The following is a 26,954-nucleotide window of genomic DNA, read 5'->3' on the forward strand; positions in this document are numbered from 1 at the left end:
CTAAGGGACAATCCCAGAGTAGTATAAGTTGTTACTGTCCAGATAAGAATGTAAGAGCCCTGGGAATGGGAAGCCCAGAGGTAGGCCGTAAGTGCAATAGCCCTCTCCCACCCAACGGGTACTCAGAGGCACACTGCCCTGACATTAAAGATGGCATTCTTCATCAGCTGACAGTGTTGCAGGGATAAGAAAAGGTTGGACATAACTGGAACACACCAGACAGAGCTAACCCTGAGATATCAAGCACTGAGTGCATGCCTATTGCAGGCTTGCCAGCTGCTGCAACAACATGGGCCAGATCCATCAAGGGCTGCTCACAAACCACTGGCCCAAGTGCAGGCCCATCAGACAAAGGAGGGATCTTGTGCAGACAGAGGAAATGAAGGAAGAGTGCCCTGCAGAGAACCAGGGTCTCTGCCAGAGACACCTTTGTGATGAAACTGCCCAAAATGGGCAAGAAGTTCTGCAAGAGTCTTGGTGCTGTACCTCTTAGCTGATCCTCGGCTTTGCTCCTCTTCTAAGCTGCCTTTGCTTTGCTCCTTCTCCTGTGCTGACCAGCCAGTAGCCTATTAGAAAAACGGAGACAGAATGGAGAGTTTGCCACAACACTGCCATTTCAGGGGAAGAGAGAGGCAGCCAGAGTCATAACTTTAACCGATTCTTCTGAGCTGAGCCTGGAATACCTGCCTGCTACTGTCAGCTAGACAGTTCCAGGGCACAGGCAAGATGCTGAAGCCAGTAGCTCTACTTTCCATGGGATGGGATGTCTTCACTGGACCTGGCTACCCTAACATTTCAAACATGTTTCAACAGTAGCTCTTGGGCAGCATTGTGACAGGGCATTTCAGGTCCTTGTAAAGACAAGGATTGCTAATGCCTCTGTGGTAAAAAAGAGAGAAGCACATTATGAGGGAACACCCTACACAAGCACATCTCTTTTACACCCACAAATGTTGCACAATACAACCGCACTTCTTATATATAAATATATATAAATTTAATTTTTGTGTCGCCTATCTGGCTGAAGCCACTCTAGGCGACGTACAAACTAAAATTCAGTAAATTACAATACAATACAGATAAAATACAATAAAATCAGTACGATCATTAATCACAGCAGCATGAAATCAGTTAGCGTGATCAATAGATAATAAAATATCCCAAAAAAGTTAGCCCTCCCCGGAATTCCTGAAGGCCTGTCCAAAAAGCCAAGTTTTTAATGCCCAGCGAAATATATCCAGGGAAGGGGCATGGCGAAGATCGAATGGGAGGGAGTTCCAGAGAGTGGGGGCCGCCACTGAAAATGCCCTCTCTCTAGTCCCTACCAACCTAGCTGTTTTCGTTGGTGGGACTGAGAGAAGGCCCTGTGTGGCTGATCTGGTTGGGCGGCTTAATTTGTGGTACTGGAGGCGCTCCTTCAGATAAACTGGGCCGAGACCGTATAGGGATTTAAAGGTTAATACCAACACCTTGAATTGGGCCCGGAAAACAACTGGCAGCCAATGTAGGTGAAATAATACTGGCGTGATGTGATCACGGCGGCGGCTGTTTGTAAGCAACTGAGCCGCCGCATTCTGCACCAGTTGTAGTTTCCGGACCGTTTTCAAGGGTAACCCCACGTAGAGCGCATTGCAGTAGTCTAATCGAGAGGTGACCAGGGCGTGTACCACCAGTGGGAGCTGATGAATAGGGAGGTAGTGTTGCAGCCTCTGTATGAGATGTAATTGGTACCAAGCTGCCCGGTTCACTGCCGAAATCTGAGCCTCCATGGACAGCTTGGAATCAAGAACCACCCCGAGGCTGCGGACCTGATCTTTCAGGGGTAAACTCACCCCATTAAACTGTAGGTCAACAGCACCCAACCTCCCTCTGTCACCCACAAGTAGCACCTCGGTCTTATCAGGATTGAGCTTCAGTCTGTTCCTTCCCATCCATCCACTCACGGATTCCAGGCACTTGGACAAGGTCTCCACAGCCATCTCTGGTGAAGATTTAAAGGAGAGATAGAGCTGCGTGTCATCTGCATATTGATGACATCGCAGCCCAAAACTCCTGATGATAGCTCCCAGCGGCTTTACATAGATGTTAAATAGCATGGGAGAGAGGATAGAACCCTGTGGCACTCCGCATGTGAGGGGCCAAGGGTCTGAAACCTCATCTCCCAATGCCACCTGTTGATGCCTGTCAGAGAGAAAGGAACGGAACCACTGCAAAACAGTGACTCCTATTCGCAATCCTTCTAGGCGATCCAACAAGATACCGTGGTCGACGGTATCAAAAGCCGCTGAGAGATCCAGGAGGACAAGAAAGGTGGATTCTCCCCCGTCTAATGCCCTCCTCATATCATCCACCAGAGCGACCAAGGCTGTTTCAGTACTATGTCCAGTCCTGAAACCCGATTGGTATGGATCCAAATAATCCGTTTCATCCAAGTGTGCTGCCAACTGGCCAGCCACCACTCGCTCAATGATCTTCCCCAAAAATGGCAGATTTGAAACGGGGCGAAAGTTGTTCAAGACTTTGGGATCCAAGGAGGCCTTTTTCAAAATAGGTTTTATAATTGCCTCCTTGAGGGCTGGTGGCAAAACACCCTCCTTCAAGGATGCATTTACCACCGCCCTGATCCCTTCGCCTAATTTCTCCCTACATTTCATAAGAAACCATGATGGGCAAGGATCAACCAGACAGGTGGTAGGCTTTACCGTTGAAAGCACCTTGTCCACATCCTCAGAAGGGAGAGGCTGGAACCGATCCCACAGAACCGGACTGCAATTGGTCAACTCTGGATCCCCCACTGCATACACAGCGTACGGAATCGAGTTCTTCAGGTGCTTGACTTTATCAGCAAAGTGCTTTGCCAATTTGTCACAGGAAGCCTTAGAATGTTCCAAGGGTTCCTGAGCAACTGGACCAACCAGGCTTCGGACCACTTGGAACAGCTTCCTGGGACAGCACTCTGCGGATGCAATAGAGGCAGCAAAGAAATCCTTCTTTGTTGCCTTCACTGCCACCTGGTAGGCAGCTATTGCTGCTCTAACCTGTGTCCGAGCATCTTCAGAATGGGATTTTCGCCACCGGCGCTCTAGTCGTCTCACCTCCTGCCTCAGACTACGCAACCAGGGTGTATACCACGGAGCCGTCTGAGTCCTATTCAGGGGGAGAGGACGTTTCAGAGCCACCCGGTCTAATGCCCTGGTGATTCCCTCATTCCACTCCATCACCAGGGTTTTGACCGGGCGACCTTCAGCAGGTTCCAATTCCCCCAGCACAGTCAGGAATCCCTCTGGATCCATCAGGCGCCTAGGGCGGACCATTCTAATAGGTCCTTTACCCCTGCGGAGGGAGTGTGGCATCGAGATGTCAAAATTCACCAGATAGTGATCTGACCATGACACGGGGGTAAAAGAAACTTCACACAGAGGAGTTTCTGTGTTTCTCTGGGTGACAGGAAGGCAGCATTTCCAACCCCAAAGCCTTCCCCAGTTTCCCTGTAACGAGCCCAAAGCCAACAGTGCCTCCTCAAGGAAGGACAGAGTTAGATGCGTGGCTTGCTCTGTTATCCTGTGTCCAGAATGAGTGAGTGAGTGTTTGAGAGTGTGTGTGTGACAGAGAATGAATGAACAAACATGGAAAGTGCTACCCTGGGCTCCTGCTGGGAGGAAGGGCGGGATATAAATCAAATAATAAAATAAAAATAATAAATAAATAATAAATAAAGGTGGTAAGCATGCCAGCAGTGACTGAGCAACCCCACAAGGGACCTAACCCACCTTCTGGCTGGCTTTTATGCACACACAATTACTGTGATGCAACAGATCCTATGAAATTTGGAATAAGACAATGCAGGAATAAAACTGCAGGCCTTGCTTGCCAACTGATTCCATGAAATGTGGAAGACGACTGTAGAAGCAAAGATGAGAAGCCAGGAAGATGAGGCTGCAGATCTGAAGATGTGACCCAGCGTCTGAATGGATGGGCTCTCTCCATACCCCAATGCAATCTTTCTCCAGCCAGCACCATCCATCTGAAATGTGCTATCTGAACTCCAGATGGCCACTGGCTTGCAAGATCCTCTTTCTTAACATTAAGACATGGCAAGCCACCAGGAAAAAGCAACAGAGAACATGGAAGGGAAAGATGCTAAGTTTTTTTTTATTATTGTTTGGATACAGTAGTCAGGAACCTCAGGCCCATGGGCAAAATCAGGCCCAACAGGGGCCCTAATTTGGCTCACAAGGCCATTTCCGCCAAACCGCACCCACCTGCATTCCTATGTGATGGCAGGTGTGGGGCAGCTAAAGACATGGTGGCAAAGGAACCCTCAGAAGGGAGCTTTAAAGGATGCCTCCCACTAGGCAAACAAGGCTTGCAGCAAGCCCCCACTAGTCAGATTGGCTGCACTACAGAGTTCTTCAGCAGAACTTATTTATTATTTGATTTACATCCTGCCCTTTCTCCCAGTAGGAGCCCAGGGTGTCAAACAAAGGTACTAAAAACACTTTAAAACATCATAAAAACAGACTTTAAAATATATTAAAACACAACAACCATTAAAAACATATTAAAACAAAACATCTTTAAAAACATTTTAAAAAAAGCTTTAAAAACATTTAAAAAGAAGGCTTAAAAATATATTAAAAAGCAATTCCAATGCAGATGCAGACTGGGATAAGGTCTCTACGTAAAAGACTTGTTGAAAGAGGAAGGTCTCCAGTAGGCACCGAAAAGATAACAGAGATGGTACCTGTCTAATATTTAAAGGGCAGGAATTCCAAAGGGTTGGTGCCGCTACACTAAAGGTTCGTTTCCTGTGTTGTGCGGAATGGACAGCCTGATAAGATGGTATCTGCAGGAGGCCCTCACCTGCAGGGCGCAGGGATCGACTGGGTGTATAAAGAGTAAGACGGTCTTTCAGGTATCCTGGTCCCAAGCTGTATAGTGCTTTGTACACCAAAACTAGAACCTTGAACTTAGCTAACTAGTAACCAGTGCAATTCTTTCAGTAGCGGAGTGATATGTTGGCGATAACCTGCTCCAGTGAGCAGTCTCACTGCCCTTTGCACCAACTGCAGCTTCCAGACAAACCTCAAGGGTAACCTTGTATACAGGGCATTACAGTAATCCAACCTGGAGGTTACCAGAACATGGACAACAGTGGTCAGGCTATCCCTGTCCAGAAACAGCCACAGCTGTGTTACCATTGTAGCTGGTGAAAGGCACAACTAGCCACTGGGGTCACCTGGGATTCTAGCAACAAGGATGGATCTAGGAGCACCTCCAGACTATAGACCTGCTCTTTCAGAGGAAGTAAGACTCCATCCAAAGTAGTTATCTGAATTTGGGAACCATCAACCCACAGTCACTTTACTAGCCCTCAACCAGCCCACCACAGAGTCCAGGCACCAGTCCAGGGCTTGCACGGTCTCTCCCGATTCAGATGTTAGAGAAATAGAGCTGGGTATCGTCAGCGTACTGCTGACACCTCGCCCCAAATCTCCTGATGACCACTCCCAACGGCTTCATATAGGTGTTAAACAACATGGGGCCAAGATGGTACCCTGCGGCACCCAACAGCACAACTGCCAGGGGGCCAAAAGACAATCGCTCAATGCTATTCTCTGAAAATGACCTCTGAGATAGGATTGGAACCACTCTAAAACAGTGGCTCCCACACTCATCTCACCAAGTCGGGCCAGAGGGATACCATGGTCAATGGTATCAAAAGCTGCTGAAAGATCAAGTAAGAGTAACAGGGTTGCACTTCCCCTGTCCTTCTCCCGAAAAAGGTCATCCATCAGGGCAGATTCAGTCCCATAACCAGGCCTGAACCCAGACTGGAATGAGTCAAGATAAACTGTTTCATCCAAGAATACTTGCAATTGCTGCACCACAACCCTCTCACTCACCTTCCCTAAGAAGGGGTAATTGTTGCAGACCAATGGGTCCAGGGTGGGCTTTTTTATGAGTGGTGGGATCGCTGCCTCTTTCAGGGTGGCTGGAATCACTCCCTCCTGCAATGATGCATTGACCACACCCTAGATCCACTTGGTCAAACCTCCTCGGCAAGCTTTAATAAGCCAAGAAGGGCAAGGGTCGAGAGGACACATTGATGGCTGCATCATTGCAAGCACCTTGTCCATGTCATCAGGCCGCATCTATTGAAACCGTTCCCAAGAAGTTGCAGCAGATGTTGCACTGGACACCTCATTGAGGACTACAGTAATGTGGATGGGGCATCAAGACTGCTACAGAAGCGAGCAACTTTACCCTCAAAGTGCCTTGCAAACAATTCATAGTGGGCCTCCAAAGGGTCTAAGACTCCATTTCCTTGACTTGATGTCAACAGACCCCTGACAATATGGAAAAGCTCCACTGGACAGCTACTTGATGCGATGGTGGCAGAGAAGTGGGCCTTCTTCGCTGCCCTCACCGCTGCACAGTAGGCACGGTTATGATGTTTTCGTGCCCAATCAGCCTCACAGCATGTCTTTAGCCACTTGCACTCTAGCTGTCGTCCAGCCTGTTTCATTGCCCTTAGCTCACTGGTGTACCAGAGTGCAAACCAGGCTCCACAATGCCGGAGAGGGCACTCAGGGGCAACCATTTCAAGAGCCCAATGCACTTCGCTGTTCCACAGCATGACAAGGGCTTCAACAGGGTCACCTGCTCCATCTACTGGGAACTCCCCCAGGTCATTCAGGAATCTAGTGGATTCCATTAGTCTCTGGGGTGGATTCCATTAGTCTCTGGGGTGGATTCCATTAGTCTCTGGGGTGGATTCCATTAGTCTCTGGGGTGGATTCCATTAGTCTCTGGGGGCGGACCATCTTAATCTGTCCATCACTCCTGCAGCAGAGGATCAGAGCCATAATTCTAAACTTCACCAGGAAGTGGTCTGACCATGACAATAGGGTGACATCCACCCCCATCTCCAGACCACCTCTTCCTCCATTTGGAGCAAAAACCAAGTCGAGGGTGTGCCCTGACCTATACGTCAGGCCGGTGACAACTTGAGACAGCCCCATGGTTGTCATGGAGGCCATGAAGTCCCGAGCCAGAACACTGGAGGCAGCCTCAGCATGAACACTGAAATCACCCAAGACTATCATTCTGGGCTCCTCCAATACCACAGCCGAGATGGCCTCTGCCAGCTCAGTCAGAGAAGCTGCTGGGCAGCAGGGTGGACAGTACACCAGTAGCAACCCTAGTTTCCTGTCTCCTTGGCCCAACACTAGGTGCAGGCCCTCACAGTCAGTTCCAAGACAGAGTGGTTTCTTGGTGACACAGATGGAAGTTCTGTAGACCACAGGAACTCCTCCTCCATACCTGCAGCCTGTGCTGGTGTTGCACCGAGTATCCAGGTGGGCAAAGCTGGGTCAGATCAACTCCTCCCAGCTCACCTACCCAGGTCTCAGTAATGCACCCCAAATTGGCACCTTCATCCACAATCAAATCATGGATGAGTGTGGCCTTATTGTATACCAATCTGGTGTTAAACAACAGCACACATAGGCCAGTGGGCAGAGCAGATGAGCAACATATGATATGAGGAGGGCGCTGGAAAGGGGAGAAACCACCTTCCTCGTCCTCCTGGATCTCTCAGTGGCTTTCGATACCGTTGACCATGGTATCCTTTTAGATCGCCTGGAGGGATTAGGAATAGGGAGCACCGTTTTACGGTGGTTCCGTTCCTATCTCTCAGACAGGCACCAACAGGTGGCATTGGGGGATGAGGTTTCAGACTCTTGGCCTCTCAATTGTGGAGTGCCACAGGGTTCTATCCTCTCCCCCATGCTATTCAACATCTATGTAAAGCCGCTGGGGGCCATCATCAGGAGATTCGGGCTGCGGTGTCACCAATATGTGGATGACACTCAGCTCTATCTCTCGTTTAAGTCCTCACCAGAGTTGGCTGTGGACACCATTTCCAAGTGCCTGGAATCCGTAAGTGGATGGATGGGAAGGAATAGGCTGAAGCTAAATCCCGACAAGACCAAGGTGTTGCTCGTGGGAGACAGGGGCAGGCTGGGGGACATAGACCTGGTGTTCAATGGGGTAACATTGCCCCTAAAAGACCAGGTCCGCAGCTTCGGGGTCATTCTTGACTCCCAGCTGTCCATGGAGGCTCAGATCTCGGCAGTGAGCCGGGCAGCTTGGTATCAATTACATCTGATAAGGAGACTGCAACCCTACCTTCCTGCCCATCTGCTCCCACGGGTGATACATGCCTGGGTCTCCTCTCGCTTAGACTACTGTAATGTGCTCTACGTGGGGTTACCCTTGAAAATGGTCCGGAAATTACAACTGATACAGAATGCGGCGGCACGCTTAATTAAGAACAGCCGTCGCCGTGATCATATCACTCCGGTGTTAGTAGATCTACACTGGCTACCAGTTGTTTACCGGGCCCAATTCAAGGTGTTGGTATTGACCTTCAAAGCCCTATACGGTTTCGGTCCAGTTTATCTGAAGGAGCGCCTCCAGCATCACCAATTATGCCGCCTGACAAGATCAGCCATGCAAGACCTTCTCTCGGTCCCACCAGTTAAGATAGCGAGGCTGGTGCGGACCAGAGAGCGGACATTTTTGATTGTGGCCCCCACCCTCTGGAATTCCCTTCCTTTTGACCTTCGCCATGCCCCTTCCCTGATAGGTTTCCGCCGGGCCTTGAAGACCTGGCTGTTCAGGCAGGCCTATGGGATCTCTGGGGTGGGTTGCTTTTAATATTGGTATATTAATTATTGTTGGTGGTTTTCATTGGTTTTTATTGTATTTTATCATGTACATGTACGTCGCCTAGAGTGGCCGTTAATTCGGCCAGATAGGCGACTCACAAATAAAATTTTATTATTATTATTATAACATGGAACCCATCCATGAGAGGAGTGGCAGCAAGGAACAAGGCGTAGATAGCCTTGCCCTCATCTTCTGTGGTAATTCACCACCTCCCCATGGCTATATGTCCCTCTACCCGTGATCACTGAAATTGGGGTGGCATCACCCATGTTCCTCCTTATTAAGACTCCTCCTAAATACCTGAAATGAACCCAACAAGAGCCCACCAACAAAACCTACTTGAACCAATTATCCCAGTAGGCCTCTGAGAGAATTGGGACAGCCAGATCCACTCAATATTTTTCACACAGGGCACATCTACTCCCCCGTCTCACACCCAGGGAGGGCCAGCCTTCTGCCAGTTACAGACTCTCACTCTGAAGGCATCTGGCAACTTTCTCCTATTGTTCAGTCCACTGCACAGGCTCTCACCCTGCGCAGGAACTACACATGCACCCTACACCTTCCCCACTACTAATCTCCTCCAGATTGGTTTTTTAAAAATAGAAGGGGTACCCCCATCGCCCTAGGGACTCCCTAAGGAGCTCCCCAAGGGGTGATCCCCTTTGGTATTCGGTGGTGACCCCGCCGGCAGCAGACCTGCCACCCAAGGCCAGCTGGGCTTTTATGCCCCCTGACCCAGCCAGGAGCTGATGCAAGAGGCTGCAAGATTGACTCAGCCTCTCTCTGGAGTCAGGGTCAGGCAGGGGGTCCCAGCAAGCAATCACCCAGATGCTCAGGTACTCACTCCCAGGGCAGGTCTTCTCCAGTCCCCCAGTGCTTCAGCTGTCCCCCTGTGGGGCTTGCTGTAAGCACTGGCCAGCTGAGTGGCCCTCGCTTTGCCCACACAGTTTGATTTCAAACGACATGGGCGGCTGCACACCCCACTTCATTTGCCACGCAGTTTGAAGTCAAACCAGGCAGGCAAAGGAAAACGCTTCACCTGAGGTGATGGTGACACCATGAGAGGATGGATGTCTGCTGGCAAGATCCATTTCCCCAACCCTGCTCTACTTCCTGGCCCATCCTACCTCAGGGCCGTGAGTCAGCCATCCAAGATCCAACTAATGGCTTACAGGAAGAGACAAGCTGCATGTGGGTGTGGCCTCCTTACCAGCAGTTCCCTGCATACCAGAAAGCCACCTGCTGGATGAGCAGGGCACACAGCAGGACATCTAAGAGATGGGCTCACATCCACGATAGTTTGCATCCTTGTCCGTTAAAAGAGGGCATTTCCTGCAGTTTAAACCTCTGTGAGATGTAGAATCAGCCCCCCAACCCTGCTGCCTAGCTGCAGACTAACTAAGAGGCTAAGCACTTTGCTTTATACACCACTTGCCACTTTCCTTGCAAGTCAGCTGCAGGAGTCTGCCAAGGCAACATGCTCCAAGAAGAGCCCACACAACTCAAGTATGCCACTTACCTCTTCTTTCCAAGTGCTTTCAACGGTGGCTCTGCTCACCCCAAATTTTGGACTTCCCAGGACTGGAGGTAGCACATCAAGTATGTTTTCAAAGCTTGTGCTCTGGAAACCAAAGCCCCAAGAAACAAAGGGGTAGGAGAGGTTGGCATTCCAGCAGACTTCCCAGTCCCCCTCCACACATCACATGCAAAGTGACACTGAAATGGGCATCTGCCAGAGGGGCAGAGGAAAAGTCAGGGGAAATGGGTATTCTGACCACTCATGCACTGGGATGTCTCCACGCTGGATGTCCCCAAGAGGGACCAACACCTACAGGACTGCACCTCATAGTTGTCCAAGAAGATATTAAGCACTGGTTGCTAGAAACTACCCTGCCAGCCAGGCAGGCAGCCTTCCAGGTGCAGAAGTGGCTAGAAGTTTGGGAAAGTGTGTACAACTAGGCTTGCTGCCCAGTGTTTGTCTCCTCCCACCCCCCAGCAAGTATTTTAGCCTCACAGCTTGCTAGAGGCACAAGCCAAAGTGCAAGACCACAAGAGTTCTTGGCCTGAGGTAAGCAGCTAGAAAAGAAAGCTGCAAGGGGAGGTAGGTGCCCCCATGTTGAGAAGACCTTCTCTCAGGCAACTGACTCTCTCTCATCACACACAGGATTGGGGCCCTCACTCTACAGGAGTTGGCACTGGCAAAAGACTTCTGGGTCACCTCTTTCAAAACTAATCAGCAGCGCACTTGGAAGAGGAAGAAGGACCCTTTTTGTAACAATTATGAGGGTTTCTACAACAAGACAGTGCGGAGAAATTGATCTAGCTCCTATCTATCTAGGCCAGCAAGGGAGAGGAAAGAAGTTGCAACAGTTGGGGCAGCTTGCAGGAGGCCACGAGGAGGACTATTTGCCATCTTTGCCACTCTGTGGCTCCAGATACTGCCACAGCAAGGGCCCTCTGCAACTCTTAAAACAGCCCAGAGGATCAGGACCTAGTGAGTGCTTCTGGAGTAGTCCCAAATATTTGGGACTTCTTTCTTTCTAACATATCAGTGCTTTTCATTATGTGTTTTGGAGAAAGGAGCAGAGACACTGCACTAAGAGCAGCACATAAAAGAGCAGGACTGGGGAACCTCAGGCCAGAAGCCGCATGCAGCTCTCTTGGCCTCTCTGTCTGGCTGCAGGACTCTTCCCAAGCCACACCCCTCACCGGCCCGGCTTCACACCCTCCTTGAGTGTGTCTGCCTGGCCACCACGTGTCCTTGACTCTGATAATACCTCTTGATTGCTTGGATGGAGGATAGAGGGGTGTTCACGTGTGTGTGCGCGCACATATGTGCATAGATACCAGTCTGCTGTGCCAAGGTAAAATTGCACTTGGTTCAGGCTTGTTGGAAGTCCCTGGAGTGTAGTCAAATTACAGCTTGTGGGATCATGTTGTATCCCCAGGACATGGACAGGACATCTGTGGCAGTGAGGGCCCTATCAAATCCTGCCCATCATAGTTAGCAAAATCTAGGCAGAAGGACTGACTGGATGGGTCCAGGGAGTGGTCAATGCCTCACTATGGGAGGGAATTATGCCCAACGCCTTGAAAGAGGCAGTGTTGTAGTCCCTCTTGAAGAGGTCGTCTCCTGATCCAGAGGCTTTAGAAAACGACAGTCCAGTCTCTAACGTTCCCTTCCTGGGCAAGGTGATTGAGAGGGTGGTGGCCAACCAGCTGCAGGTATGCCTGGAGGAAGCAGATTATCTAGATCCATTTCAGTCTGGTTTCTGGCCCGGTTTTGGTTTAGTTGCCCTGATTGATGACCTTTATCAGGAGAGAGAGGGGCAACGTGACCCTGTTGGTTCTCTGTGATCTCTCAGCAGATTTTAACAACACTGACTATGGTGTTCTTCTGGAGCAACTCAATGAGTTGGGAGTTAGTAGAACTATACTGCAGTGGCTCCACTCCTTCACTTAGGGCTGCTACCAGAAAATAGTACTAGGATTGTTGCTTGGCTCCATGGCGTCTGAGCTGTGGGGTCCCACAAGCGTCCATTCTGTCTCCTATGCTACTTAACATCTATATGAAACCACTGGGAGCTGTCATCTGGGGATTTGGAGCACGGTGTCATCTGTATGCTGATGACCACACCACTCTATCTCTAAATTTCATCTGAATCAGAAGAGGCTGTGAAGGTGTTGGACAGGTGTCTGGAGGCAGTTTAATGGGCTGGATAGGGCCAAAAAACTGAGGCTGAATCATGCTAAGATGGCAGTGCTGTGGGTGGTTCCTGTGTCTGGGAATTAGGTGTACAACCTGTTCTGGGTGGGTGTGTTGTACTCCCCATGAAGGAACAGGTTCGTAGTCTGGGAATACTCCTGGATTCCAACTTGTCACTAGAGTCCCAAGTGACTTCTAGTGGCTAGGAGTGCTTATGTCCACCTGAGGCTGTTTCACAAGCAATGGCTGTTCCTGGCCCAGGATAGCATGTTCTCAATTGTCCATGCTCTAGTGACTTCCCATCTAGGCAACTTTAATGTCCTATACGTGGGGCTGCCCTTAAAGATAGCCCAGAGGCTTCAGCTAGTGTAAAATGTGGCTGCTAGGCTGGTAAGTGTGGCAGCCAATGGTATCATGTGACACCGGTCCTGAAAGTGCTGCACTGGCTGCCAGTGAGCTACCAGGCCCAACTCAAAGTGTTAGTTCTGGCATATAAAGCCCTAAATGGCTTGGGATCCAAGACTCTAAAACAGAGCCTTCCCTAGTATCAACCATCTTGGACCCTATGACTGGCAGGTGAGGCCTTCCCATCTGTGGGACACAACCATGGGGATGATCCTCTGCCACATTCCCCATCCCTGGCAGCTCCAAGTTCAGTACGACAACTGGGCCTTGCCTGTGCTGTGCTCCATTTTGGTGCTCTGAGCATTTCACAAGCACAGTGTGACACAGACAAGCTCCAACCCTCCCCCCTCCTGAGAAAGCGGATGGGGCAGGGATTGTACCAAATCTCATACTGCACTCTGGAGGTGTTGAAAAGGTCTCCAAAGGTTCAGTGAAGTGGCAATTGAAAAACTAAGCATATGTATTGCAGCAGAAGCTTTCAAGATCCAGAGCCCACTTTGCCAGTTTTCATTCCCATACCACATTCTGCTTGTTTCTTAGGTCACTAAAAGCCGAGTTGGAGGCTGCTAGGCAGGAGGAAGAGTTGCGCTTGAGAGAGGAGGTTCAAGATGAACTCCTAAAACTCCAAACCCAGATCTATTCTGAAGCAGAGGCAGAGAAGGAGGAAATCAGGTACGAGGTTGGATGGGCAGGGTCTGTGAGTAGTGGCCTCTGCCACTACTGGAGGTGGAAGCTGGTGACTTTGGGAGTCCAGTGATCAGCCTTGTATTTAAAGGAGCTTTGTGTAGTGTGTGCATTCTTCCTAGCCTGGGAAGCATTTGAGAATGTACAGCGTTTACACCTCTCTCTTAATACCACTGGAGGGGAAGTGGCTACCCAAGGTGGCCTTTGTATGAGACTGATGCCTTTGGAATTGTGGCAGTGTGCTGCTGATTCCCCCACTTCAGAACCTACTGACAATCTTACTCTGTGGCTGCAATGGAGGCAAAGAAACTGTATTTTCCCACCGCCATCAGTGGAGCTTTTTCATCTGGTGTGGGCCCTCCTAGGTATAAACGGCAGACTCACCACAATGTCAAGTGGATCAGGGACCAAGTGGTCAGAAACCTGCCATTCCTTCATGGGGTTGCTGCCTTCAGAAGCCTTCAAGAGCAAATGGAGACACAACTATAATCAGTTTTGAAATTCTCATTACTGTCACCAACACTAACTTGAGTACAAACTCAGAGGCAGGCCTCAAGAAGGAAAAATATACAAGCAAGGAATGACTGACCCACAGCATTCTAAGGAAACTGCCTTGACAATTATAGCCCACAAATGTGCACAAATTATCAGTGGAGTGGTACAGTGTATTGCAGGGGAAGTATCTGAGACAGCATCATGTTCCTCAAAATCTACTGGATCTCTGCTTGGGATTTTTCTCTTGGCCATCCAGTCCATCAGCTCTGAAGTCTTCCTAACAATTAAAGATCTTCCAAAACTATAGGCTTCCACATAGCTCGTTTGCCTGTTGTTAAAAAAACAACACAGGAGGATAAATAATCATTCCCTCTCACAATGGAGGGAAAAGCAGACTCCTATTCTTTGAAAGATGGAAAGCAGATACCTGTGGCTAAACGAACTCTCTCAGGAACCAAGTGAAGAGACAAAGTTCTAGGCCTTATTGACAAAGTTAAAATGAGCAAATCACTGGGCCTGGATGGCATCCATCCAAGAGTTCTTAAATAATTCAAATGTGAAAGTGCTGATCTGCAAACAAAAATAAGTAACTTGTTCCTAAGACTAGCAAATGGCCAACGTAACACCAATTTTTAAAAAAGGAACTTTGACATCCAGGAAATTATAGATGTACGATCTGTTCTGGGAAAACTGGTGGAAAGCATTATTAAACACAGAAGTACTAAGCATACAGAAAAACAAGTCCTGCAGAAGCTTCTGCAAGAGAAAGTCCTGTCTCGCTAACCCTTCAGAGATCTTTGACAGTATCAACAAGCATATTATAGATAGATCAAATCGACACTGTGTACTGAGACTTTCAGAAAGCTTTTGACAAAGAACCTCACCAAATGCTCCTGACTAAGCTTAGCAGTCAAAAATGAAGAGGACAGGTCCTCTTATGGGCCAGTAGCTGGTTAAAGAACATGAAACAGAGGTGAAATAAATGGACCATTCACCCAATGGAGGGACATACGAAGTGGAGTAACACAAGGACTGGTATTGGGGGCTGTGATTTTTAACCTGACCTGAAGTTAAGGGTGAGCAGTGGAGGGGAAAAGCCACAGTGGTACAACATCTGCTTTGGCAACAGACAGTTCCAGGTTCAATCCCCAGCACCTCCAGGTATAAGGCAGCTTGTTATGTTCCAGTGCAGAGGCCAATGGGATTTTGTGCCCCAAGGTGCATCATTTTACACTTTTTTAAAAAACACTGAACCGCATTTGATACGTTTGGGAGGCCTTTGCAATCCCGTTTTGTTTTTACCATCCTGTATAATTTGGTGCCATCAGTAAACTTGGCCACCGCACTGCTCGCCTCTAACTCCAAATCATTTGTCAACAAAGTAAAAAGCACTGGTCCCAGTACAGATTCTTGGGAAACAACAATTCTTACATCCCTCTGTTATGATAACTGTCCATTTATTCTACTCTGTTCTTTATCCAGTCACTGATCCACAGGACAGTTTACCCTTATCCCTGACTCCCAAAGCTTACCAAGCTTGGTAAGAACTTTGCCAAAAGCTTTTTGAAAGTCCACATACATAGTCATCTCCATCTATATGCTTCTTACTACGCTAAAAAAATCCCTCTGCACAAGGTTACCTTTCCAGAAGGCAAGCTGATTAAAAGGTTGGTCATTTTATCCTTAATAACAACATCTAAGAACCAAGGTGAGGAGCTCAATCAACACATCAACTCTCTGTATAGCAGCAGTGAAAAAGACAAATCCCATGCTAGGATTTTGAGGAAAAGGACTGCAAATAATTTATACCATCTCAAAATGGGTTTCATATAGCAACTAGTAAAATTGATCAGGGGTTGCAGCAACTTCCTCCTGAGGAAAGATGACATTGTGTGCTACTTTTTCAATTTAGGAAAAAGTAATGTGTGGAGCGACACAATGTAAGCTTTTATAAAATTATGCACAGTATGAAGAAAACAAAGAATATTTACTCAATACTAGAACTCAGGGTCATCCAATGATACTGAATGGCAATAGATTCAGAACAAGAAAAAGTACTACTTTCACATAGTGTACAGTTAGAGCTAGTGAATTAACTACCACAAGATGCAATGATGGCCACAGGCTTAGATGTCCTTAAAAGGGATTAGACAAATTCACGATAAGGCTATCAATGGCTATTAGCCATGATGGCTAAACAGAACCACTGACAAGATACTTCTCAAGAAGATTTGCTAGGAAGCAAGCAGCAAGAAACAACTATTCCCTTCATATCCAGCTTAATTTTTTTATTGTTTGCAAAATATTTATATCCTTCTTCACAGAAAGAGGTTGAGGCAAGACAAACCTCTTAGGGTTTGATGTCTGGTCACTGAGTTTGATGTCTGGTCACTGAAACCAAAAGGCCCTGCCCCACATTTCCTATGATGGTAGGTGTGAAACAGGCCCTAGAAAGCGAACAGATGAGGCCATGTGGAAAAAAGGCATTTGATTAAAACTGCCTGGAGGCATCTGGTTGGCCGCTGTGGAAAAAGAGAGGGTCAGTTAGATGGCCATAAAGTTTGAAGCAGCAGGGCTCATCTAATGTCTTTCCTGCAGAAACTGAAGGGAGATTACAATGCCTTGTGGCCACTCTGGCCACTGTCTACACAATCTCTCTCCAAGGCCATGCCAGCAGGTAACAAGAACTCACCAAAAAAATTAATCCAGTTTCCTGTAAGTCAAGGGTCACCAATCTGATGCCCACAAAGGTCTTCACTGGCAGCCCCCAGGAAGGGACCCCAGATGCTGAGATTTAATTTAAAAAGAAAATGTAAGTCTCTAGTTCTCCTAGAAAGAAAGTGAAATAAGCCAGTCTGGCTGCTCCTGCCTGTCACTGTTTTTAGCCAATGAGTGAAGTCATCAGAACTGTGATTGATAAGTGAGTTGTTTGGACACTATGCAATAGCAATCTCTGGAGTCCTAAAGAGTTTGTTCTCTCCTCCCCTTTAGTGCACTTTTCCTGCTTCTGTCTTATTTTCTAGGAGTCCTTGGAATCTCTGTAGTTTGCCCTTCCTTTGTTCCTAGCACCCATGATGTATCTTTCCTGTGGTGGGTTCGTCTGAGATCGGGTACTCCCTAAAACAAGGATTGCCAACCGTTTTGGACCAGTAGGCAAATTTCTGAGAGACAGTACTGTGGGTAGATGTTAAAGAATCCCCTCCCCAAATGGGAAACGCAAAACGTGAAAGCTTTGCAAAGAGGCTTAGGCATGTCTCCTGCCTATGCAGTAGCTGATGTCCAGGCCTTCATTATATATTAACTGTATTGAAGTACTTACGGTACATTGGTATACACGTCTACTTCAGAAGTAAGTCCCGTAGTGTTTAATGGGGCTTACTACCAGGCAAGTGGGTACAGAATGGCAGCCTGGGCTTTGGTCTACAATTGGCATTGGGAAAGCAGTGTTCTTGTGCCTTTAACAGCTGTATCTCCACAACAGCTGGACCATAGCTGACTTCCCATGGTAAATATAAGGTTGGCCCGGGGCAGGGAAAAGGAACAGTTGTTTGTACCATAAATGGTATTCCTGTGTGGATGTCCAGAGGGCTCCAAGTTGGGTTGTGCTCCCTGCCCTGCAGCTCAGAGACAGGAAACACCTAGGATTCAACAAAAGACTTAGCGTACAGAAAACAGATCTCAACAGGAAACTTAGTAACAGTGGAAAACAACAGTCATGCAGGAGAGTAAAAACCCATTAACACAACATGGAACACTGTGGTTAACAGTGTGTTACAAAGACTTAAAGAACAACCGACGCACGTAATCAAGAGTTAGAAAGGAAAAAGGGGGACCCCAGGTGCAGTCCCAATGCAGAGGCAAAAAAGATGTTTACAGGTAGTCAAGCAGGGTGGGTCTTGGAGCACTCTGGACATCCATGAAGAAATACCATTTATGGTAAGAAAAACTGCTGCTTCTCATGCAGATGTCAGAGGTCTCCAAGATGGGACGTACAAAAGCTAAGGTCCTAGGGTGGGATAGCCTTAGAAGTAGATGGAGCTAAAACTTGTTGTAAAACCCAGTATCCAAAGGCCCCTCAGCAGATGCATATTAGTCTAATAATGCTTTGTGAAGGTAGAAGGCATGGACCACATTGGGACCACATTGCTGCGCTACAGATCTGAGATATGGGAGCATTAGTGGAGAATGCTGCAGACATGGCTGCAGATCTGCTGGAGTGTGCTGTGAGGTTCAGGGGAGAAGGTAAGCGAAGCACTTCATATGCCAAAGATATACAGGCTTTCACCCACCTTAGTAGTGAGGAACAAGTAACCTTTTTGTCCAGAGTGGTAGGGTAAAAGGACACAAACAGAATGTCAGTGTTACAGAATGGCTTTGTACAACTAATACATACGGTCAGGGCCTGCCTAACGTTTAGGGAGTGCGCTCAGAAATCATTTCATGAAAAGGGGTTCACTGACTACCTGGCATCTGCTTGATATCCACTTTACTTTCCAGAGGTGGGTCAGAACAAAGTGCCTCCAAAGCAAGTTAAAGCATCTTCAGTTTCGTGCTTTATAAAATCCTGCTTATTTATTAATTTATACCCCGCCTTTCTTTCATGATAGAAACCCAAGGCAGCTTACATATGGTTTGTCTCCCATCCAGGCACTGAGCAGACCTGACCCTGCTTAGCTTCAGCAGGGTGCTGGCCTCATGTGCCTTCAGACCATGGCCTTGGACCACAGGTACAGATTCTTATTGTATCTTGCCTCTCATGTTTGGCTTTGTAATTTTCATCTAGTTTTCATCTAGTCATCTAGTTGCATCCAATGTTAGTCTTACTCAAAGTAGACCCATTAAAATCAATGGATATGTCTAACTTGAGTCCCCTGATTTCAGTGGGTTTACTCTGAGTAGGACTTAGTTCAATACAACCCCTAGGCTGCAATCCAATCCTATAAGCTACTTACATGAGAGTTAGTCTCACAGAACTGAATGGGACTGACCTTTGACTAGACAGGCATAGAATTGTGTCCTTTATTTTTTAATTGTGTCCTGACAGCATCTCTGTAACTCATCACTACAATTAAAATACTGACAGCTGCTGGCACCAACCAAAGCTCAGAACCAGATTACCTGAGTGACTATTACTTAACGTTGGCACTTTTTGATCATCAATAAAAAGCCTCTCTCTCAAAAAAGAAAGATTTCCTTTATTTATTTTTTAAATAACCCTCACCTCTGGACAAGTCTGCTCCATGGAGCATTATAGAAATCTCTTATTTCACCCACCCACTGCTATTTCTCTCTTAACACCACTCTTTACATATGGGGATGCTCTGGCTTCCCCAAACGTTGCTCCTCTTTTTGAGGTGATCTGAGGATCAGCTCTTCCTGGGAAACAGATGCTTTCTGCCCCCAATCTTAATAGACTATCCGAACATTAAACACATACCTCATTGTCAAAGCTGGCACCAAGGGCACTAACATCCACATGCAGGTTCTTGAGAAGCCTGCCTGTTCCACGAGGACTCTGGACATGCAACAAGGAGCACAGAAATGTTCAGTCGTGCACCCAAAGCCATGCTTGAAGAATTGACACTCGGAACAAAGAAGGCAAGAAAGGGTCCCAGTCTGCTCCCTGACCGTACCCATAGAAAGACAGTGTAAGAATCTTTTTGGGAACTAGGGGTAGATGTTGTGGAGTGGTGTGGATCTTGATTTATATGCAGGACTTTCCCCCTTCCCAAGACTGATAAGCCTGCAAGTACATGGGCGTACTGAAATCAGAGTCCGATTGCTGCATCAGGAAGTGTGCCCTTCTGTGAAGGAAAACATTAGAACTGTGCTAGAATCATCACCACATATACTGACACATATCTGGGTTGGTGTGCATTCCTCTTACGAATGTGCAGTAGAATAGGCATCACACAGTCTTTGTGCTTTCTGTGTAATCAAGACACTTGGAATAGGGAAGGGCCACAGCTCAGTGCTAAGAGAACCTGCTTGCCTGCAGAAGGTTCACAGAGGAAGGGCCGTCGCTGGGCGGAAGAGCATCTGCCTTGCATATAGAAGATCCCAAGTTCAATCCCAGCATTTCCAGCAGGGCTGTAGAGTCAGTACGCCAGACCTTCGACTCCTCTATTTTTCTACTGTCCTACTCCTTCATAAATGGCAAATGTATATTTTTTTGAACTACAACTCCGACGAGCCCAATCCCTGGGGCTGATGGGAGTTGTAGTTTAAAAAAGTAACTTTTCCAAGCTCTGGATCCACGTGGTGGTGATGAAATGCCTTGTGCTACCATTTTACTACAGTAAATTTGTTATTACTAGTTAATATACATTTGCCATTTACGAAGGAGTTGGAGTCGGAACATTTCTACCGACTCCGACTCCACGCAAAATTGCTCCCGACTCCGACTCCACGACTCTGACTCCATAGCCTTGATTTCCAGGTAGGGCTGAGAGAGACTTCCCGTCTAAAGCCCTGGAGATCCGCTACCAGCTGGTGTAGACAATAGTGAACTAGATAGACCAACAGTCTGATTCAGCACAAGGCATCTTCCTGTGTTCAAGGGTCAATCCGTGATGGCATCTCTATGCAGGATGGACAAAAATCAGTGCTTTTAAAAAATAAATAGAACTTTTAATTTAAAAAAATCATTTAACAAAAATTCTCTCATTCAATTCAGTTCAGGACTTTCAGTTTCTGTTTCTCTAACTAAAGTTACATGTGCAAAGACACAGGCTGGATGAGAACGGGATTGTTGTTCTGAGCTTATGTGGTGGTGCAGCTGGGCCACCCAAGGGAAAAGAATTAGGACAGAGAAAACATCGAAAAGGATAGCAGGAGGCACAGAGCTGGAAGGAAATGTGGAGAGGACTGGAAAGAAAAAAGGGGAGACATTCTAGGACACAAGCAGCTTCCAGTTCCTGTATTCCCCCACACTTTTGCCACAGGAGGGCTGTCATGGCTTCATTTCTGTTTCACTCTATGAATAAAAATGACAGTGGGGATGGGTAAGATAAAATCTAGCTGTAGACATTTTAAGGGCAAAGTATGTTTAGTGTTGTGATGACTTGTCTGTTAAGGGTTAATAAAATTTGGAAGTTTAATAAAATTTGGAAGAGTTTAAGGACAGCCAGCAACCCAGAAGGCTGCTGCAACTGAAATGCTAACACATTTATGTCACTTTTATGTAACATTAACAACAATAAAAATCAAGTTAACTATTACACAAAGTGCACCCTCCTTGTAACATGCTGTATCGAGCCAATGTAGCATTGTGGTTAGAGTCTTGGACTACAACCTGGGAGACCAGTGTACAAATCCGCACAAAGCCCTGAAGCTCCCTGGGTGACCTTGGGCCAGTCACTGCCTCTCAGCCTCAGAGGGAGGCAATGGTAAACCCCCTCTGAATACCGCTTACCATGAAAACCCTATTCGTAGGGTCGCCATAAGTCGGAATCGACTTGAAGGCAGTACATGTACATTTTCAGTCAGATTTGCACCATTGTTGAAGAAATATGTTAAGAACCTATAAGTGCCAAAGTTGATTTAAATTGCCTTGATTAAAATCAATCCCCCGTCTCCAGGTAGGGCTGGGAATGTCCGCTGCCTGAAACCCTAGAGCCACAACCAGTCAGTGTAGACAATACTGAGCTAGATGGACCAATGGTCTGTCTTAGGCAGCTTTCTGGGTCCCTCTGATTCTGCCACCCTTTTGCCAGGTCAGAAAGGAGACTCCCCTCGTCTCATAGAGCAATACTGGCAGGGACCATTTGCCGCTTCGCTTCCACTCCAAACTTGCAGACCAGTTGGGATGCTAGCCTGAGGACACACCAAGGAGTTTTGCATCCAGCACTACTACCTCATTGCTGCCGTCTACCTTTTCTGCCCCATCAGGAATCAGTCAGTTCAAGGATGCTTCTTTTTCATCACCACCCATGGATTTAAACATACTTTTCCTGTAGCTGCCAGGCTTTAAGATGTACTTATATTAGCAGCACATTAACAAGAAAATACAGAGAAAATAACCTTAAGGTGCATTAGCACATCTACACAATTATAGTTGTCTACCATTGCAATTATATCTAGTTGTCTACCATTGCAATTGCATTGTTGGAGAGCAAGTGTGGCGTAGTGGTTAAGGTGCTGGACTACGACCTGGGAGACCAGGGTTCGAATCCCCACATAGCCATGAAGCTCCCTGGGTGACTTTGGGCCAGTCACTGCCTCTCAGCCTCAGAGGAAGGCAATGGTAAACCCCCTCTGAATACCGCTTACCATGAAAACCCTCTTAGGGTCGCCATGAGTCGGAATCGACTTGAAGGCAGGCCATTTCCATTTTACCATTGCAATAGTTTGGGCCGGCACCCTGTTCCACTGCGCTTCTCCCGTTTGAAAGTTGGGAATCATGGAGTGCACTGGCAGGAGCATCCACAAAGCAACATAATAGGGCAAGACTCCCTGGGGAGTATGGAGAAGGGATAGTATACGTCCTGGAGACTGGAAGATTTGGGCGGGGGGGGATAGGTGGGAGAGGGAGGAGGAGAAAAAGAAGGAAAGCTGAAGCTGGCTGTGACTGTGCAAAAAGTTCAAAAGTAGTCTAACATGGCTTCTCATACCAAAGGGGACACTGCCTACCCCCTCAAGCACGCCAGGATTGCCTTGCTGGATCACAACTGAATGAAGTTTGTTGTGACCTCATCGGGGGGAAGGAAGTGAGAGCATGTGAAGGTCTAAAAAACCTCACCCACCTCTGTAGTTTTTACTGCAGTGTTTAAACTGTCCCTTGAAGCTGACGAAGCCCAGCCGTCAGATCAAGCTGGTGCACTCAAACCTCAAGAACTCACCCACGGACCAACACGCAATGCCACACTACATTATGCAATAGGGAGACCATTTTGGCATTAAAAGGACACTAAAAATGACGATTTCAGACTGGTCAGCAGTTTATTTGTGATGTGTAGAGGGACTGGCTGATTCACCATCTGTAGGCTCAGAGAAAGCAGCAGCTGGCAAGGCCACAGATACCCTAAATGGCTTCATCTACTACCAGAGCCACCAGCTGTGCCCAGAGAAGACAGCACCCTCGGCCAGCACAAAACAGTCAGTTCCTTCTTCAAAATTGTTAAATTAAACCAAGAAAAATGGCTAAACCTTCTACCTCTGTACTTATTTATTCTGTTAGTTTATTCAAGGGTGGCAGAAAATTAAAACAAAGTTCTATTTATTTAGGTGATTATAATTCACTGTTCATTAACAGTGAATTAAAATCAGTCCCAGAGTGGGGTGCAACATAAAAATATACATTGCACATAATAAAACAAGATAAACTGGAAAATAAAATCATGACAATAAATAAAATTTACATCACAGCACTGTGAAATCAACAAAATGTATCTCCACCAGTCAACTAAGCAAATAAAGGGGGGGGGTTGTTAAAAAAAAGTCATTACAAGCAGGGCTGTGGAGTCGGTACGCCAAACCTTCGACTTCAACTCCTCTATTTTTCTACTGTCTGACTCCGACTCCACCCAAAATTGCTTCTGACTCCACTGCCCTGGAAAGGGCTGTAAATGTCTTTTTAAATTGGAAGCTCTCGTTGGAGCATTTTTATCGCTGCCTGAATATGCGCTGATCTTGGCATCACAGCATTTGTCTTCATCTGGGTCCTGTGTCATACACTGACACACAAAATGTTTTCCATCTTGAGTTATGGTGAAATGCTCAAATACAGCTGACTTCATGGGAAGCTTCTTTGACATTGTGAATTTATATTTTTTTAAAAATGTCAATCAAAATTTATTTTGAAGCCGGAGTTGGAAGATTTCTACCGACTCCACCCAAAATTGCTTCTGACTCCGACTCCAACTTCACAGCCCTGATTACAAGACACATAGAGCCATCAGGGTTAGCATCAATTAAATTGGAGTAGACAATATTTCATAGTATCGGGATGTGTCTATATGGAATGACCTCTCACATGAATTTTGCTGAAACAGTTAACACTACCTCAAAAAAACCACAGCAGAATCAAAAGGAGAATAAAATCATTTTACAGAAGACTAAAAACTGGCGGGGGGGGGGAAGGGGGAGAGAGAATTGCCTAGTATCAAAAAGACATTAGTCTCAGCATTAGGTAAGCCTCTGTGGGGAGAACATTCCATAGGTTTGGCACCATAACAAGACAGTTTCCACTTGCATTCCTTCAGGTTAGGTGGGGTGAACCTCTGGCCCTCCAGATGCTGTTGAACTACAACTCCCATCAGCCCCAGCAAGCACGTCCCATGGCCAGTGATGATGGGAATTGTACTTCAGCAACATATGAGGGCCAAAGCTTCCCCAAACCTGCTTTAGATGAGGGAAGCACCCCGATGGCCTCACATGGTAGGATGGCATTCTTTTCAGTTCATTTCAATTTAGATGCAACATCCCACACTGTAGCCAACCAAAGTCATAGTTTGAGCTGTTTTCTTTTCACACTATGAATGTATGAAGCTGCCTTAACATAAAAAGACACCTGTAGCTGGATCAGGCCAAAGAGGCCCCCCCAGTCCAGCTTCCTGTTCACACAGTGGCCAACCAGATGCCCATTATGGGATGCCCACAAGCAAGACCTGAGTACGATAGCCCTCTCTCCACTTGCAATTCCTAGCAATGGGCATTCAGAGTTAGAACACGGCCACTGTGGTTCGTAGCTCTCAGTAGCCTTATGCTACTCTTTTAAAGTAATCTATGTGGGTGACCATCACTACATATTGCAGGAGCGAATTTCATAGTTTAACTGTGTGCTGCTGTGTGAAGAAGGACTTTCTTTTGTCTGCCCTGAATATTCAACATTCAGCTTCACTGGATAGCCCTGAATTCTACTGTTCTGAGAGGAGAACAAACCTCTCTGTAACTACTTCCTCCACACTATGCATAAACCTATACACCTCAATCTCGACCCCCTCCTTTCCTTACTGACCTTTTTTCTAAACTAAAAAGCCCTCATGGGGGAGTTGCTCCAGCAACTTGATCATTTTGCTTGCACTTTTCCAAACCTTTTCCAGCTCTACCATATCCTTGTTGAGGTTTCCCTACCAGAACTATACACAGTATTCCTGGTACCTTTTGCCTGCCTAGCTCAGCACTACTGTATACTCTGGTGGGCAGAAAAGGGGCCTTTTCCACGTCTCCCACTCAAGATCAGCAGCTGCAGATGCCAAAAAATGAAACCAAGGCCTTCTACACAAAAAGCTGATGCTCTCTTCTCCCTCTCTGAGCTCTATGCTTTCAATACACTGCTGCAAAATAAGCATGTTGGCAGCTAGTAAAACAATAACAATTTGAAGTATTAAAGAAATCTGTCACAACTTAGATACCGGTAAAAAAACAAAAAATCAGCCTCTCCATGGCTTTTTCCTCCTCCCTCCATTCCAATTTTCTGTAAAAGATGCCAATGCAGGTAAGGAGAACTAGGTGTGAAAGGAAAGTGAAGGCAAATCATTTCAGATCAGATCCAAATCAACCTGGAAGCAGGAGGGGGGGGGAATCATGTGAATATAGCTACACACACACATGACGTGAGGCATCCATCACATGCTGAGGCACACCAGAGCTCTTACTACTGGATGCAAGAAGTAGCCTCACTTCGTGGTCTTCTGACACAAAATATTATGTATGGACCAGTAAATGGGATTCCATCACAGGTAAGAATTAGATCATTTTTAATCAGCTGTTTGGAAAATTAAAATCTTGAGGGTTAGCCAGCCTACAACAAATCTGGCCACTTCCACACACATGCCTAGGTCACATCCAGACTCAACCACTGCATCGCATTCCAAGGAAGTACATCTACCACTCTCATCACCTGGCACTGAAAGGCTTGTAAAGATCTTCCTAGCTGCCCAGGCATTTTAGACTGGATTATTTTAGGAATTGTGCTTTAGTATGTCTTTTAGGTTTTTATTTTGTCGATATGTTATTATGCTTACCTGTGGGTTTTAAATTGTATTTGTATGTTGTATGGATTCTTTTTATTCACACTTCCACGCACTCCCTATAATATTTTCAATAAACAGGTCTGACTTTAAACAGTGTTTCAGAAACTTTGGCAGCTCAAGTACTGACTGGAGCCTAAAGTTCTGATCACATTACAGTTGTTTACATCATCTTGTTTCTGCATCCAATTCAAAGTGTTGGTTTTGGCATTTAAAGTCCTCATCAATTTGAGACCTGCATATCATAAAGCCTGTCTCTTCCCCCATGACCGACAAGTGAATTCTTTGCTCCACATCCCATTGCTGACTGTGGCCCAGAAGGCGAGTATCATGGACAGGACTTCCTCAGTAGTGGTGCCCACTTTCTGGAATTCTTTACTCCAGAGGATCCAGGTGGGTCAACCCCTCCCTCTCTGTAGAAGCCAGTCAAGATGCAGTTATATAGTTTTGATGTTGGGAGCAGCTCCTTCTTTGGCCCTCTTCTCTTGGCTTGTCTCTGGCTTTTGGTGCTTCTCTTTTGGCTGTTTTATTTGGAGTACTGATGGAAGTATTTTATCTGTTTTCATAGCTGATCAACAGATAGCTCCCATGAAGGTGTTGTATGGATGGAAAAGTGAGGGGAAAATACTGTTGTAAATTAAGTAAGTTTGGTTCTGGTGTCAGGAGTTACCAACTAGTCCTTACAGCTACCAGCTCGTCCTTGGTAGAGAATGACCTTAGCCCAGACAGAGTGGAGTGGGGTGGTAGACATTTTGGTAATATGACAAATTATTTGAGTGTGTCAGCAGTCCTTCCAGAATTTCTGCACCTGCATGGCAGAGTTCCTTTTTTTGTTAACATGCAAAAGCAGAAGCATAACAACAATGCTGTCTGCATCATGCTGGTAAAAATATTAACTACAGAAGTTCCAAAGCAAGTAGCCAATGGCAAGGCAACACCATTTTTACACAGTG

At 46.7% G+C, this 26,954-nt stretch overlaps 1 pseudogene; it reads right to left on the reverse strand.

The window, feature by feature from the left end:
- Positions 1-26,954, reverse strand: part of LOC133386895 (uncharacterized) — a 70,307-nt pseudogene that overhangs the window by 37,221 nt on the left and 6,132 nt on the right.

This window comes from Rhineura floridana, chromosome 6, assembly GCF_030035675.1.
Source record: "Rhineura floridana isolate rRhiFlo1 chromosome 6, rRhiFlo1.hap2, whole genome shotgun sequence".
Lineage (NCBI taxonomy): Eukaryota > Metazoa > Chordata > Lepidosauria > Squamata > Rhineuridae > Rhineura > Rhineura floridana.